Source organism: Hipposideros armiger, unplaced genomic scaffold, assembly GCF_001890085.2.
Source record: "Hipposideros armiger isolate ML-2016 unplaced genomic scaffold, ASM189008v1 scaffold_0, whole genome shotgun sequence".
Classification (NCBI taxonomy): domain Eukaryota; kingdom Metazoa; phylum Chordata; class Mammalia; order Chiroptera; family Hipposideridae; genus Hipposideros; species Hipposideros armiger.
Genome location: NW_017731350.1, coordinates 2,584,226 through 2,599,800, shown reverse-complemented (window position 1 = coordinate 2,599,800; position 15,575 = coordinate 2,584,226). Strand labels below are relative to the sequence as shown.

Here is a 15,575-nt window from a genome sequence, read left to right as displayed (position 1 = left end):
CCCCCCAATATCCGAAGGGGACTTCGTGTTCCGTGTATGTTTGCATCTCTATTTATACCTCTGTCCTGCCAGGTCTCCCACCTTCCCTTGGCTCCAAAAGCCAGGGTGTCTTTGTCCAGGTCACCCCCACTCAGTCCACTCCCCTTCCCCATCCCCAGCTGTGTCTCCCAACCTCCCACTACCTTCTATGTTATTTTGCATGGCTTTGCAAAGTTATGGAGAAAGTGGAAACCCAGCAGTCCCTAAAGCTAGTCCCCAGAGGGCAGGCAGACAGAAGCAAGGACAGACAGGCTGCAAGAGGGGCAGAAAAGGGGAGGGGAGGCAGTGGTCCTATGGTCTGCAGGGTGGTCCCACTGGCAGGTGAGCGCTAACTGGCTTTCAGTCACATTCTCAGAGTGGGCAAGGGGAAGCCAGCCTTCCGGATAAAACCCTTGGAATCAAACAGAAAACTTCATATTGCCATCTCGGCCACTACTGACAGTTACCAATTCTGACAGCTGTGGAATGGGTTTTAGCCTCTAAAAACCCTGTCCTGACTACTCATTTGATTCTCACAACACTCCAGTTAGGTCACCATGGCAGGAGCTCTCATCCCCATTGTATAAATGACAGTGAGACCCAGACAGGTGATGTGGCTTGCCCAAGGTGACAGAGAAACAAGATCCCAAGCTGCTTGTTGCCAGCCTGAGTTCCCTTTCTTTCCAACTCTTCTGCCCACTCCTGAAAGCAAAGCTCCTGTCCTGTACACTGGCATCGTGTGGGCAACTAGGTCCTGAACCAGACCCAGAGCCCAGGCCTGAGCCAGTTCTGGGACTCAGCCTCTATTCCACTTGGCCAGGAGGCAGGGCTCTGAATGGGGCCCTGAGGCAGGGTAGGACCCCCCTCAGTCTCTGGACTGCCTGCTTACAAACAGGGAAGTCCTGGGGACCAAAGTGAGAAAGGCAGGGTCTCACCCGAAAAAGGCCAGGAGCTGGGGTTCTAGAAGTTTGGGAATTGGGCAGAATGGCCTGAAGAGCTGGCAGACAGACCCTACTGGGACGTTATCCCTGGCCCCACAGCCAGTGTTGGTGCCTGTGTCCCAAGTAGCTAGAGATAAGCTAAAGCTGCAGCAAGGAACGCCCCACCCAGATGGGGTGCTTGGACCTGGTGTGCCCACTGCCTACCCCACCCGCAACCCAGAAACCCAGTTGGAGAGCAGCAGATGGAGGTGAGACCCTAAGCTCCACTGTGGAGACACACAGGTAGAGCTAGTACCTTGACTCAGGACAGCATCAAGGGGTGAGGGGCCTCTCCCACTCAATACTGCCTTCCCATGCTGTTCCCATGTCAGCTCCGTAACACTGCTGAGCAAGGCCAACCCTGGCATTCAGGAACGTTGGAGTGGGGGCCCACAGGGTGATCAGCCTCCGCCCCACCCAGCCGTGCGCTCAGCCACTGGGAATCCCTGGGAGGGAATAAGTCTGGCCTGGCCTGTGTATGAGTCCTGCTTCAGTGTGGAGCTGACTGTCCACGTGCCAAGGAGAGCAGTGCCCAGGACCCAGGGGTGGCCTCTGTGTTTATGTCAGGGTAGGGGGCAGTGCTGGATGCCTCTGTCCTGTGTGTGACCCTGCCCTCGAGGGGTCCTGTCCTGTCAGTCCCGAGGGAGCCACAACCAAAGTTGCAGGGAAATGGTGGGGAAGGAGGCTGAATGGCCCTGGGCTGAGCATGGCAGACTGCTCCGTCTCCAGCTAGGTCTTTCCCAGGGTCCTGGAAGGCCAGTGTTGCTTCCCCTTCACCCCTCCCACTGCAGGCAGCCTTTCTGCTTCCCCAATGCCTTATGCCTGGGCACACTGCCACAGAATATGCAATACGTGTGGGTGACATGCCCCCACACCCACACCCCCATCCCGGGCAGCCCCTGGACCCCAAAGGCTGTGGCCGCCACGGCCTCCCTTCAGTCCCTCCTGCCTATCTGTCTTCACACTGAGAATGGCGCCTAATAAATGCTGTCATGGAGACCAGGCTCAGGCTCAGCTGCCTCTGTCTTTGTATACCCTGGGCACCGCCAGGGAGCAGCCATCCCCTCACCGGGGTTACAGACACACCTAGCTGATGCACCTCGGGCTGACTAGACCCTTTGCTTCCAGGGGCCTTAGAGCAGCGGTTCTCAACCTTCCTAATGCCGCGACCCCTTAGTACAGTTCCTCATGTTGTGGTGACCCCCAACCATAAAATTATTTTTGTTGCTACTCTATAACTGTCATTTTGCTACTGTTATGAATTATAATGTAAATATCTTTTGTTTTCCGATGGTCTTAGGCAACCTCTGTGAAAGGGTTGTTCGACCCACAAAGGGTTGAGAACCGCTGCCTTAGAGAGAAGCCTGGAGGCAACACTGGCTTCCCTTTTATGATTTCCTCCAAGACCCAGATCTTCTCAGTGTCACCCTGGAACAGCTATAAGAACAAGACAAGACCTTAGAAAAGAAATCACCTGGTCCAATCCTCCCCTTGTACATGAGTAAACTGAGGCCCAGAGAGGGCAAGTCACTTGCTCTGAGTCACACAGCAGTGAGTGGCAGACCCAGGATTAGAACCAGAACTGGTTCTAACCAAGTCCAGTGCTCCCCCTCCTCACACAGCCTGCAGAGTCTGACTGGACACACTCCAGCTGACTGTGACACCCCTGTCAGCCAAGAGTGGGGATGCCCATCTCCTCCAGCAGGAGCTCCCAGGCCCAGTGAGTGGCCTGATTGACACAAAAATATCTCTTTCAAAGGGAGACATCACAAACACCTTTCTTCAGGGTACATTTTTCTCGGGGCAGGGAGGGACAACTCAGCTTGGGACTGGACCCCAGAGCCCAGGACAGACCCAGGGAGCAGATGCACCCTGCCCAGTTGGTGCCAGCCCCTGGAATCTGCTAGCCAGTGGCTTCCAGATGTCGCTGAGTACCACCCACAATGCCTTTTACACTGCAACCCCATATCTATCTATCTGTGTGCCTATTCACCTATCTTTCTTTCATGAAGCAATACTTAACCCCTACTACAGCCAATGCATTCTACTACTTTCTACTCCAGTTCATGTCATAAAATGCTGGTCATGACACATTAAACTGATTTCTTTCCCCACTAATGGTTTGCTCCCTGCAAATTGAAATACACAGAAGAAATAAAGGTGCGCTCTCTCCCAGTCCACCCAACTACCCACATAGATCAACTGAAGCATACAGAGAGAAACTTATCTATTGGGGGCTCAGGGCTCAACACAGAAGTTGTAGCACCTGCACTACCACCCCAGGAGGCAGGACACAGCGTGACCGCAGGCTCCTGGGACATGCTCCTTGTGGCCTGTGGCCCTTATGGTGCTCTTAGCTCCCGTTGGCTCACCTGCACCTACGACCACCTCATCAAAAGCCAGGGCTTCCTGCCCATGACCTCTGGCCTCTGCCTTTTTTAGTGCAACAACAGAAATGATGTCACTGTTGAGTTCAGCGGTGACCAGTACAAGGTTGCTTTTACTTTCCTAAGCAGTTCTTGTAGGACATAAACATGCTGACACTTGCCCTCCTTTCTTCATCACCCAGGACAAAATAATAATCAGAGCTTCAAAGGAATCTCCAAGGGACTGCATTCATCCCAGTCTTCAGAATTGTGACAGCAGCGAACTGCACTCCAGCCCACAGCTCCTAAGTGCTCAGAATTGCCCGTGGTCCTAGTATGGGCTCTTTATCTCCAGATAATGCCTTCCCCACCCTCCTCACTTCCACACAGCATCTAAGACATCCTGCATATATATATATCTCAAAACCAAAATAGAAAAACCAGCACCGCAGAGTGGGGGTGGGGTATAAATATACCAAGATCCCGGCTGATGTGGTAACTTTCTGTGAGCATCATCAGATGGAGACAGAAGCTTCCTGGGAGTCAAAAGAGAAAGAGGCCTACAAGGTCAACTCTTCCCAAAATATGTCTCATGATGTGCCTTGTTGGTTCTTTGGTCAAGTGAGTCTGGGGAAATGCTGTGCATGTCACTCACCCATAGAGCTTCACAAGGCATCTTAGCTTAGCAAAGGTTTTGAAAAGCCCTGCAGCAAACACAGCTGCTTACTTCCGCTTACCCCAGGCTTGCGCAAACTCATGCCCAACGCCAGACCCTCTGTTTGTGTGGCATCTCTTCATACCCTGTGGTCCGCAGAGCACGCTTTGGGAAATGCTGATCTACCCCAATCTCATTGTCTGATGAAGAGAGGAGGCTGATCGTCCCCCTCAATACATTCCAAAAAGAATTTAGCTTATAAGTCCTCCTATAACTGAAAGCCATGGCATTACCAAAAACACATTTTATTCTCAGTTATGCGTCAGCTCCAACCAAGGCTCCGAGCAGCTCACTTGCCAAGATCAGGCAGTGGGTTGGTGGCAAAGCTGGGATTTGAGCCCAGGCCTGATGACTCCTAAGCATCCGTTCTCATCCACCTCACTGTTTCCTGTCCCCATGCTGGTCCATGTCTTCGGCAAAGGTTTGGCAGAATCACAGAGCTCTTCAGGACATGTCGGTTCTCATTCAAAACCTTGGTGAGAGGGCAGGCTGTAACCTAAAATGTCATCCTTCAAAGATGACAGATTCTGATGGAGCGAAGAAATCATGTTCCCCCCAGCACCTCCCACTCCCACGGGTAAGACCGCTTAGCTCTTTCCACAGGCTCAGTGTTGTCCCCAAGCCCAACAGCATCCCACAACTCATCTCAGGAAGCTAGGGGCCATGAGGGCTGTCCAGGGCCAGGGAAGGACTCCTTCAGGACAGACATACTGCCGGAAGAAAGAGCCACTGCCCACACTGACCATGCTAGCCTCCCTACCCCCGGGCACACCTCGCCATCTCCACCACGTAGCATGCAGTTGATGCCCCTTCTCACTCCCAAAGCTGATTAAGACTCTGTTCCCAGTCTATAGTGGACACAGTCCTCTCCTCCTGCCCAGGTGGCAATGATTCTGGAACAACAGCCTCAGGCACTGCCACCACATCTGTCAAAGCTTGCAAAGAAACACACACACACACACACACACACACACACACACACACACACACACACACACTCCTCTAGGTCCTTGGCCCAGCTCCTCTGTTTCAAAGGAAGAGATTTTCATTCAGAGAGAGGAAGCGAGATGTTCAAGGTCATGAAGCAAGATAAAGGTGTAGCCAGGGTTAGTATCCAGATAGCCTAACTTTCCACCCGCCCCACACCACCACCACACCACACTCACAGAGTGAGGGCCCAGCCTTCTCTGACTCTGATTTCAGATGAAAGCTGCTAATCTCTAGAGTTGAGTCATTCTCATGCTGGAAATTTCCCACATCTACATCTGGACAAATATCAAGAGACTCACATCCCCACCCCTCAGTCTCCCAGCTGGGGAGGGCCTTGTGGGTGGTGTCAACCCCTTAGCGCAGGGACTGTGATGGAATTGCGCACCCCTGCGCCCTTCTGCCTTGACAGCAAAGGGCTGGCATGCCTTAGGTGTTCACCCTTCCCCAACCCCAGTTCCAGGAACAAAGCTAACTATGCATCTTTCCAAAGATTGGATTAGGTATGAGGGTGTTCAAGTCTAGTTAATGGATTCTTCAGGAAGTCTGCTGGCACTATTAGGAAAGGCTTTCCTTCTCCTAAAAGAAATCACGATGGAGGAAACACCACTCTACTCTAACTGGACCTTGCCAGGTCTGTGTGTGATGCCTGGAACAGTGGCAGCTATCTTGTGACCGTGAGAGAAGAAAGACATCATGACACAGTGAGGATGGTAGAAGGAGATGAAGAGTTTAATTGTCACTATGACACTGAGGGATCCCTGGAACCCCTGACCTCAGGACCTCTCATCACAGGAGATGGAAATTGAAAGACCCAGATGTGTTTTCCGTTACTGCAGCCAAAAGCCTCATAGCCCACAGGCTCCTGCAACAGGATTGTTGCACTGTCTGAACCCGGTGGACCACAAGGAAGAACTGGCTTTGTTTTTCCTCCCTTCACAGTCTGTAGCAACACTAGGTTGAGCCTTCCATTCTTGTGTCTTAAATAGTAGCTAGGGCCAATTCCAAAGCTTTGTGGTCACTCTTGGGTATAAGGAAGTCCAGTCCATTCTAGTCCAGTTTAAAACTTTAATGTCAAATCCATTTTAATGCTAATATTCTCCCTGCCCCCGGAATAGGCCATCCTTCAGCCCAAGAGACTTAGACAGGGGAGGAGGTATATTCTTCTCCCCCAACCCCATCTTCTATTTCCGACTATTCCATAGCCAGGGTGGGCAAGAGGGACTAGAAAGACAAGGAAGCCCTCCTTGTGGCCTGGCTCCAAGTGCTGGCTCTCCAAAGCCCCGAGTGGGGTCAGAACCCATACAAAAGGCTCTTTCCTGTCCTGTTTCACAAAGGGGCAGCCCAGTGTCCCAACAGCTCAAGCCCTGAGGGGTCATCCTTCCCCCACCAGCCTTCTCTGGCCCCACAGCCAGCCTTTTTGGGTGAAATGCTGTAAAAATCCAAAGGTGGGCCGGCCGAGTGGCTCAGTTGGTTAAGAGCTCACTCAAGAGTGCGCGCTCTGAGCAACAGCGGTTCAATTCCCGGCTCGAGCTGAGCTGCCACTGAGCTGCCAACAGGTGGCAGGATGGCTCAGCTAAAAAAAAAAATCCAGCCATATTCCAGTGTCCACTTGGCCCACAGGATACTCACATATACTGCCCACTCCAGACAGTGTGAGTGCAGACAGCTCCCAGTGAACCTGCCACCCCTCACCCATGCCCTTTACCCTTGTTCAAACAGGTAAAGGGCGGAAGGCGGAACAGCAAGTTCATCTCTAAGATAGACATCCAACCTGAAAAGAAGATGCCATGTCCCCTTCTTGTAGTTTCTATGAGTGATTCCTGGGAGCCTGCTGCTCCAACCTAGCTGGGGAGGAGGGAGCCATGGCATTCTTCCCCCAGACTAACAACTCACAATCCAAGTGACCCTCCTTCCTTTCTCTGATCTCTGCTTATTTATGCAGGCCAGGGAGGACTAAGGACATTTCTTTGCCCTTGACTGCGCATTCTGGTAGCTAATGCCAGGGCAAGAGAAAACGTCAGTGCCTGCTATGTCACTTTCGAGCCAGGCCTCCCCTGCACTGAAGCTAAGCAGTTGCTCGTTTTAATGTCAGTGCAACGTCTCGTTGACTTAGCACTACTAGATCTCATCTGGTTGGTTCCAGGCTTTTGATGATATTCCACTATTAAATCTATCCTGCTCTTTCCTAGCTCCATGTCACCCACAGATTTAATAATCCAGTTTTCTGTGCCATTATTCAAGCCTTTGATGAAAATATCAAAGAGAACAGGCCCTAATAGAGGACCCTTAATTCAGGGTGACATTTAGTCCAGCATGTTCTTGGTGAGCTGTTACTGGCTCCTGCTACGTACCACTTCCTTTTATCTATGCTGTAAAATGGTCTGTTTGATCAAAGCTCACAGGTGGCTGGGCTCCAGTCCACTGTTCGCTAGTCCCCCAGGGATGTCAGCGACCTGCGCTGGGGATTTGAACTTGATGAAAATAGCAGGCGCTTCCTCGCCTGGCTCAGCCTTCACCCCTTCATTTGGGCTTCTTCATTTAGCTCTGCTCTGCCCAGCCCACACCCAGCCCCAACTCCTGAGCTGAACACTACCCTTTTCATTCTTGTCCCAGCTCAGCCTCGGCTCCTCTCTCTCGGGGAACTGGTCTGTCCCTGAGGAAAGGATGTGGGAGGACAGTCACTGGACTACTGTGATGGCCCCAACAGTTGAGATCTGCCACAGGAAACTGCTGATGTCCAGGGCCCTTAGGTGGGGTGGGCAAAGCAAAGGAAATGTATTAAGCAAGTGCCAGGAGCTAGGCCAGGTGTGTTACCAGGTCCTCAGCACAGCCCTGAGGAAGTAATCACAGTTGTCTCCATCTCCTGGGTGAGGAAACTGGGGTTCTGGGAGGTTCCATCACTTGCCCAAAGTCATCCAACCAGTAAGTGGCAGAACCAGGTTTTGACCCCAAGGCTATGTGTCCCACCTTCCATGCCCGACCACCACACACTCTGGCTCACTGTGCCACTGTTTCCTCACCTTCCCAAGTGCTCCTCCACTACTGCTTTAGTGGCCCCTGGAAAACAGGGTAAGCCTGAGCTCAGCCCTTCCTGATCCCCCCTAGGGAGCAGCAGGTTGGTGGGGTGACATCAGGCTACAGGGAAACCACACCAGTGTCCCCGAGGCCTGAGCGATCTGGGATTAATCTCACAGACCTGGCACCACAGACGTGATATGAATCTGCTGCCATCCCGCCGCCCTCCTGCCCATTGTGGTGAACAGATGGGCAGACCCCTCCCTGGAGTCTAAGTAGGGCACTGCTGAGGCTGCTGGGAGGCAGGGAGGGTGGCCAGTCAGACAGGGAGGGAAAGGAAGGGCAGACCCAGCTCACCCCACCCTGTCAAGGCCCCCAGGGAGTGTGGAATCAGAGGGTCAGCTTTCTGCTGCCAAAGGTGGGTAGGGCTGCGGCACCCAGGCAGAGACACGTATCCCTGGGGTGCTCAAGCAGAGCCTGGAAAAGCATTGCAGGGGATTCATGGACAGTCAGGCAGGCCTTGCTGATTCCAAACTCCTTAACCTAAGCCCACTGGAGCTGATGAGCCACAGGGACTTCCTCCTCAGGGCTGCAGAGTGAGGCCTGGGCAGTGTGGTGCCCTCAGCAGACCCAGCCTCTGCTGTAGGCCCCCACCGTCCCCACAAGCACAGCAGGGTGGAGTGGGGCATGGGGTGCTGGAACAATGTAGAAACATAGACAGCTGATTGTCAGAGCTGGAAGGACCTGAGGAACCGTAAGTCCAGTGCTTTTTGTTTTACAAGCAAACCCTGAGGCTCAGAGAGGGGAGGGGATGTGCCAGCAGTGAATAGGTGACAGAGCCAGGGTCCCCAGGCTCCCTGACTAGCGTTCCTTCCACATCAACACAAGCCGCAGAGCTTGTAACAGACAAGCACTGGAAACAACCCAAACGTCCACCAGCAGGCAAATGGATAAACCAACTGAGCACATCCATGCTGAGGACGACCTCCTACTCAGCAACATCAAGGAATGAACCAGTGATCCGTCCAGCATGGACAAGTCCCAAATCACCATGCTGAGCGAAAGAAATCAGACCAAAAAAGAAGAGTACACGCTGTAGGATTCCATTCATATAAAGCTGGGTAAAGTGTAAACTAATCTAGAGGGACAGAAAGCAGAGCGAGAGTTGCAGGGGAGGGGGATGGTGGCCAGAGGGGCCTTAGAAAGGGGCACAGAGAAGGTTTGGTGTGATCGAGACTGTCATGATCTTGTCTGTGCTGGCAGTTTCACACATCGAAATTCATCAAATTCTACATTTTAAATGTGTACAGTTTATGATATGTCAATGTTATCTCAAAAAAAAGCTATTTATAAAAAACAAGATACAGAGGCATTGAACATGGCCCACCCAGGTGAGCCAAGCACGCCCACCCATGCCTCAGTGTGTCCTGGTGGCCAGGCTGGGGTGGAAGTTTCCTACACCTCCTTACCAAAGGGTCAGTGGGGAGGTCGCCAAAGCTTCTGATCAACTTCTGCCCACCCCAAAACGGCTATAAGCATGGTGTCACCAATGTCACATGAAGCCGGATCTGTCGCAAGGTGTAACAAGCAACCACGAGGCCCCACCCACATGGTGTTGCCGCACAAGCCAGACATCAAACAAAGGTCAACGTCAACGGGTCTCTCTACTTGGGAGAAAGCAAAACCAATTCCCAATCCACTCTCTCAAGGCTAAAGCAAGATGGGATGCCCGTTTGGCGGAAGTGAAAAGGAGTCCCTTCTAGAAGGCACAGCCTCATGTGGTGAGCAAGCAGCCCCTTTGTGTGGGAAAAAAAAAAAAAAGGGTGCCCATTGCTCCAGGCACATAGCTCGGGGAGGCGCTGGGAAAAAGAGCAAGGAGGTGCTTAATGCCCCTCCCACAGGGTCACTTTTCACTCAAGAAAAGGCTGCCCTCCCTGATGCAATTACTCTGCCTGGCCCCTCCTCGCCAAAGCCCATCTCTGCTGTGGAGAAAAGGTCATTTTGCCCAGAGTCGCTAAAAATTACACATTAACAGCCCCACTGATTTCCAGTAGTTTCAAATGCTGGCTTTGGCCAAAAACTTCTTTAAAAGGCCATCCTCCCTTCTTTTTCCATAGAGTTTACATTTTATAATATTTAAACAGAACTGCTTTTAAGCAAAGATACGCAGTACTTTCCTCACATGTCCCCATAAAAAGTAAAATCTGGGATCTGTCTACATTGGATGGCTAGAGAATGCCTTCGGAGCCCAGCAATGATTAGCTTTGTCTCCAAAATAGTTTGGGATACTGCTGCCTGAAACTGGGGAACTTGTTCCGCTGAGAAGCCCTCATGCCTCCTGTCCGTTGATGGATATCAATCCCTGGGAAGGTGCCTCTGCAGAGACAGCTTCTCCACTCTTTATACACATGACAACTGCATTTACTGAGCTCATCTAACATGTCAAGGGCAGAGACTCCTAAGAGAACTACATATAATACTTCATTTGCCAGGTCAACCCTATTAGGCAGCTATCACTATTACACCCATTTCACAGATGGGAAATAGAGGCTCAGAGAGGTCAACAGACCTGCCCACCCTGACTCCACAGCCCACATCCTTTAAGGCTCTGTGTTCCAGACAAGGCAGAGAGAGAGACTAAAACCTTGAGCCAAGCCTGGGGTCCCACCAACCTCTTAAGCCCGTCCACCCTGCCATCCTGGTTGAGGACACCTGACTGCATTCTCCACCATTTGAGCCCAGAGAAGCTGAGCCGTCTGCCCTCATTTTTGTTATTTTGCTTCTTCTTGAATTACTCACCCTACAATGCCCAAGATACTACTGTGGGTTTGCTTTTTTGATGTTAAGATTCCCTCAGGTGACAAATTTTTAAAAGCTGGATGGGCCCCAGCTACAGCGCCTCTCCGTTAGCAGCAGAAGCAGCGCGCCATCTAGTGGCTGTGGGGTGAACCTCATGTTGGCCGACCTTTGGAAACGGAGCCTGGGATCTGGGAGACCCTTAGGTGGTCAGGTGGTCCAGCTGAGGTTCAGAGAAGGAAAGTGACTAACCTAAAGGCACACAGCAGGTTAATATATAGTCTCCAGGACCATAACGAAGCTTGGGCAGCAAGACTGCGCTTCCCAAACTTTTCTGGTGTTCAGGGGATGCTGCACATCTGGAAGCAGATCTCAATTCCAGTAGTTGTGAGCGTATAGGAAGGGTCCCACTCGCAGGGTGCACCATCTTCCTGACAATGCATCCTTTATTCCGGTTATCATTTTTGAGTAGGTAAAGATACACATGGTATAAAGTCCAAAAGGTACAAAAAGGGTATGTGGTGAAAAGTGGGGCTCTCACCCCAGCACCCAATTCCCAGCCACAGAGGCAGCCAGAGTTATCAGTGTCTACATGTCTGTCCAGAGACTGTCTGTATATTTAAAAGTATACATATTTTCTAATTTTTTACACAAATGGCAGTATTTCCTATACAGGGCACTGGAGGTCATTGGACATCAGCACATAAAGAGCAGACTTGCTCCCATGTAAAGGCACACAGTATTCCCTGTGTGGGTACATGGAGGTATCACCATTTATTTAATTCCTTTTGATGGACATTTGGGTGGCTCCCAATCTGTTGCTATAACAAACACATATGGGAAAACCAATAGAATAAATTCCTGAAAGTGGAACTGCTGGGATTATCGGTTCTGACTCATTTTGGTCTCAGATACCAGAAAAACCAACATAATAAGAGTTTAAATACTTAAATCCTCATTATGTCGTGCAAAACAAATCTAGAGGTAGACAGTCCAGAGGCACATGGCAGCTTCATGCCGGGGAAAATGTTGTACACATGTAATTTTCATAGATATTACCGAATTGCCCACGTTAGAGGTTGTACTGTCTTGATTTCTTTTCTTTCTATCCTTTTTTTTCTGATGTCTGATCTTATTTATTTGTTATTCTTAGAAAATTTCTTTTTTTTTAAAGATTTTTTATTGGGGAATTGGGGGGATGGGAACAGTACTGGGGAATTGGAGTAAGGGGAACAGACATGTTGCTGTCGTTTTTGTTCTTCAGTCTAGTTGTGGAGGACGTTGCTTCACTGGCCCAAGTTGGCACCATCATTGCGCTCTTTCCGGGTGAGGCACATCAGTTGCCGGTTTCTGGATGGCCGCTCATTGCGGCTGCTGGCCACTCACGCTAGCTGCTGGTTACACACAGTATCCCATGGCAACCCACTGCCACAGGGGCTGCAGCTTATGCCATCACCAGCGACTCACAGCAGCCCAGCTCCAGGTTGAGCTGTTGTTCAGCATCTTAGCTGTGGAGGGCGGTGTCACTGGCCCTCATATGTGGGATCCGAACCGGGGCCCTCTGGCGTCCCAAGCCAGTTCCCAACCATCGCGCCACTCGGCCAGCCCAGAAAATCTCATTTTTGACTGGACTCAGACTTAGAGGTAGAAGTTCTCAGAAAGGACAGCCTAGTTGAGAACACTCAGATCCACAATGCAACCCCGAACAGATTTACACTTTCTTTCTCCAATCCTCCTTGGTCTGTAACAGGAATGTCCCTTATTCATGAGCAGCAGGTCACGGCCATGGGTCAAAATACCCTACTTCATGGGGAAACCTTGTCTGTCGTTCCCCCCACTGATTCGAACCACATAACCCTTCCATTCTTCACCCAGAGCATCAGCAGCAACTTCTGTGGCCATACGCTTCTCATAAAACGTGTGAAGTTGGCATTCATCGTCCATTTCAATGAGTTTCTAGCAGACAGTGGCTGGCAAAGAGATGTTCAGCTTCATCCCCAAGCAGCCGACCGCCTCCCAGGTGCCACGAAAAAAAAAGCTGTACTCTCTTGATTCCACCATCGGTGTACTAAGTCTTTCCCTACAGCGTGTCCAACATTACATTGTCATACTTTTATTAAAATTTCCCCCATTGAGAGGTGAAAATGGTGCTCTTTACACTTTTAATTTTCACTTCTCTTATGAGTGAAGTTGAATGAGGTTATTTCTTTTTCCATAGATTGTCTGGTTATGCTCATCGTCCATTTTCCTTTTATGTTTCTGGTCTTGTTTGTGTTAAATTTTTGTTAATACCTTTATTAAGATACGATTCACAAACCATGAAAGTCACCACATAAAGTGGTTTTAGCATATTCACAGGGTTATGCTACCACTACCACAATCCAATTTCAGAGCGTTTCATCTCCCCCACAAAAAGAAACACACAACATAGTCCTCTTTATTAGTCGCTTATCCTTAATACCTCCCAAGCTTAAGCAATCATTAATCTACCTTCTCCATAGTTTTGCCTATTCTGGACATTTCACATAAATGTAATCACATGAAATTTGGTCCTCTGTGTCTGGCTTCTTTCATTTAGCATAGAGTTTAAGGTTCATCCATTTTGTAGCATGTATCAGTATTTCATTCCTTTTTGTTGTTGACTAATATTCCATTGTGTGGATATATCTTTTGTTTATCTCCATCAGTTGATGGGTATTGAATCATTTCCATTTTTTTACTATTACCGTGTTTCCCCGAACATAAGACTGGGTCTTATATCAATTTTTGCCCAAACAATCTACATTTATTCATATACAAAAATCTACATTTATTCAAACAGTCATGTCTGGCCAACGATATTAACTGGGGCTTATGTTTGGGGTAGAGCTTATATTACAAGCATCCTGAAAAATCATGTGAGGGCTTATTTTCCAGTTAGGTCTTATTTTCGGGAAAATACGGTATGAGTAATGCTGCTATAAATACTTGTGTACAAGTTTTTGGATGAACGTATGTTTTCATTTCTCCTTAGTAAATACTCAAAGTGGAATTGCTGGGTCATATGGTAAATCTACGTCTAACATTTTGAGGAACTGCCAAACTGTTTTTCCGGAGCAACTGCACCATTTTACATTCCCATCAGCAGTGTTTGAGGGTTCCAATTTCTCTATATCCTCTCCAACACTCGTGATTTGCCTTTTTAAAAAAATTATAGCCAAGCAGTAGATGTGATTTGATTTGCATTTACCTAATGGTTAAGCATGGTTGAGCACCTTTTCATGTGTTTATTAATCATTTATATTTGGAGAAATGTCTATCATATTGATTTTTAAGACCCCTTTACATGGCAAGGAAATTAGCCCTTTGACATGAGTCGCAAATATTTTTCACAGACGGTCCTACATCTTCGATTTTATTTATGTTTTTTCTTCCCCTGCAAGGTTTTGTATCGTACTCAGAAAGAGTACGGTACAAAATTTTCACTCCAAAACTATCACAATTTTTTTAATGGCTTTCTATATTTTCTTCTAATAATTTTATGGTTTAACTTTTTTCCAGTCAAATCTTTGATCAAACTGAATTTATTTTGGTGTGAGGTGAGAGGTAGGAATCCAAATTTCTTTTTTTCAGGTATCTACCCTCTGGTCCCATTACTATTTAAATAATCCCTGCTGATTTGAAATGACATGCTTTTATTTACTAAATTCCTACCTGTATTTGATGTATTTCCAAGTTCCCGATTCTTTTACATTTACTTAACTATCTATTCATGTGTCAAAACCATAAAGATTGCATGTTTAACTTTTTATTACAGAAAATTTCAAGCATGCAGAAATTAGAAAAAATAGTGCAATCAGCTTCTGTGTATCCAAAACTCAGTTTCAACAACTATCATCTCTTGTCGCCTGTTTTTGGTCTTTTGTTTTCTCCTTTTTTCTTTTTCTAGAATTGTCTTTGTCTGCGTAGGCTACCATAACAAAATATTACAGAGTGGGTTGTTTAAACACAGAAATTTCTATCTCACAGCTCTGGAGGCTGGGAAATCCAAGATCAAGGTGCTGGCCAATTTGTTTTCTGGTGAAAACTGTCTTCCTGCATTGCAGACACCATATTCTCACCATGTCCTCACATAGCCTTTCCTTGGTTTCTACTCGCAGAGAGAGACCATTCTCTCTTCCTCTTCTTATTAGGCCACTAATCCCATCATGAGGGCTCTACTCTCTAACTTAACATAACCTCGAGTACTTCCCAAAGCCCCATCTCCAAATACCATCACTCTGGGGATTAGGGCTTCAATAAATGAATTTTGGGAAGCCATAAGCATTCAGTCCATAACAAGAGCATTTTATTATTATTTTTTTTTAATTGGGGAATTGGGGGATGGGATGGGAACAGCGCTGGGGAATTGGGGAATGGGAACAGACAAGTTGTTGTCCTTTTGTTCTTCAGTCTAGTTGTGGAGGACGTTGCTTCACTGGTCCAAGTTGGCACCATCATTGCGCTCTTCCCAGGCCAGGCAGATCAGTCGCTGGCTTCTGGACGGCCGCTCACTGCGGCTGCTGACTGCTCACGCTGGCTGCTGGCTACACACGGTAGCCCATGGCAACCCACTGCAGCAGGGGCTGCAGCCTACACCGTCGCCGGTGACTCACAGCAGCCCAGCTCCAGGTTGAGCTGTTGTTCAGCATCTTAGCTGTGGAGGGCAGTGTCACT

General features: G+C 48.9%; 1 protein-coding gene across 1 annotated transcript in view; it reads left to right on the top strand.

The window, feature by feature from the left end:
* Nucleotides 1-15,575, top strand: part of KCNK3 (potassium two pore domain channel subfamily K member 3) — a gene marked incomplete at its 5' end in the record, with an annotated part of 52,466 nt that overhangs the window by 30,183 nt on the left and 6,708 nt on the right. The window lies entirely within an intron of this gene.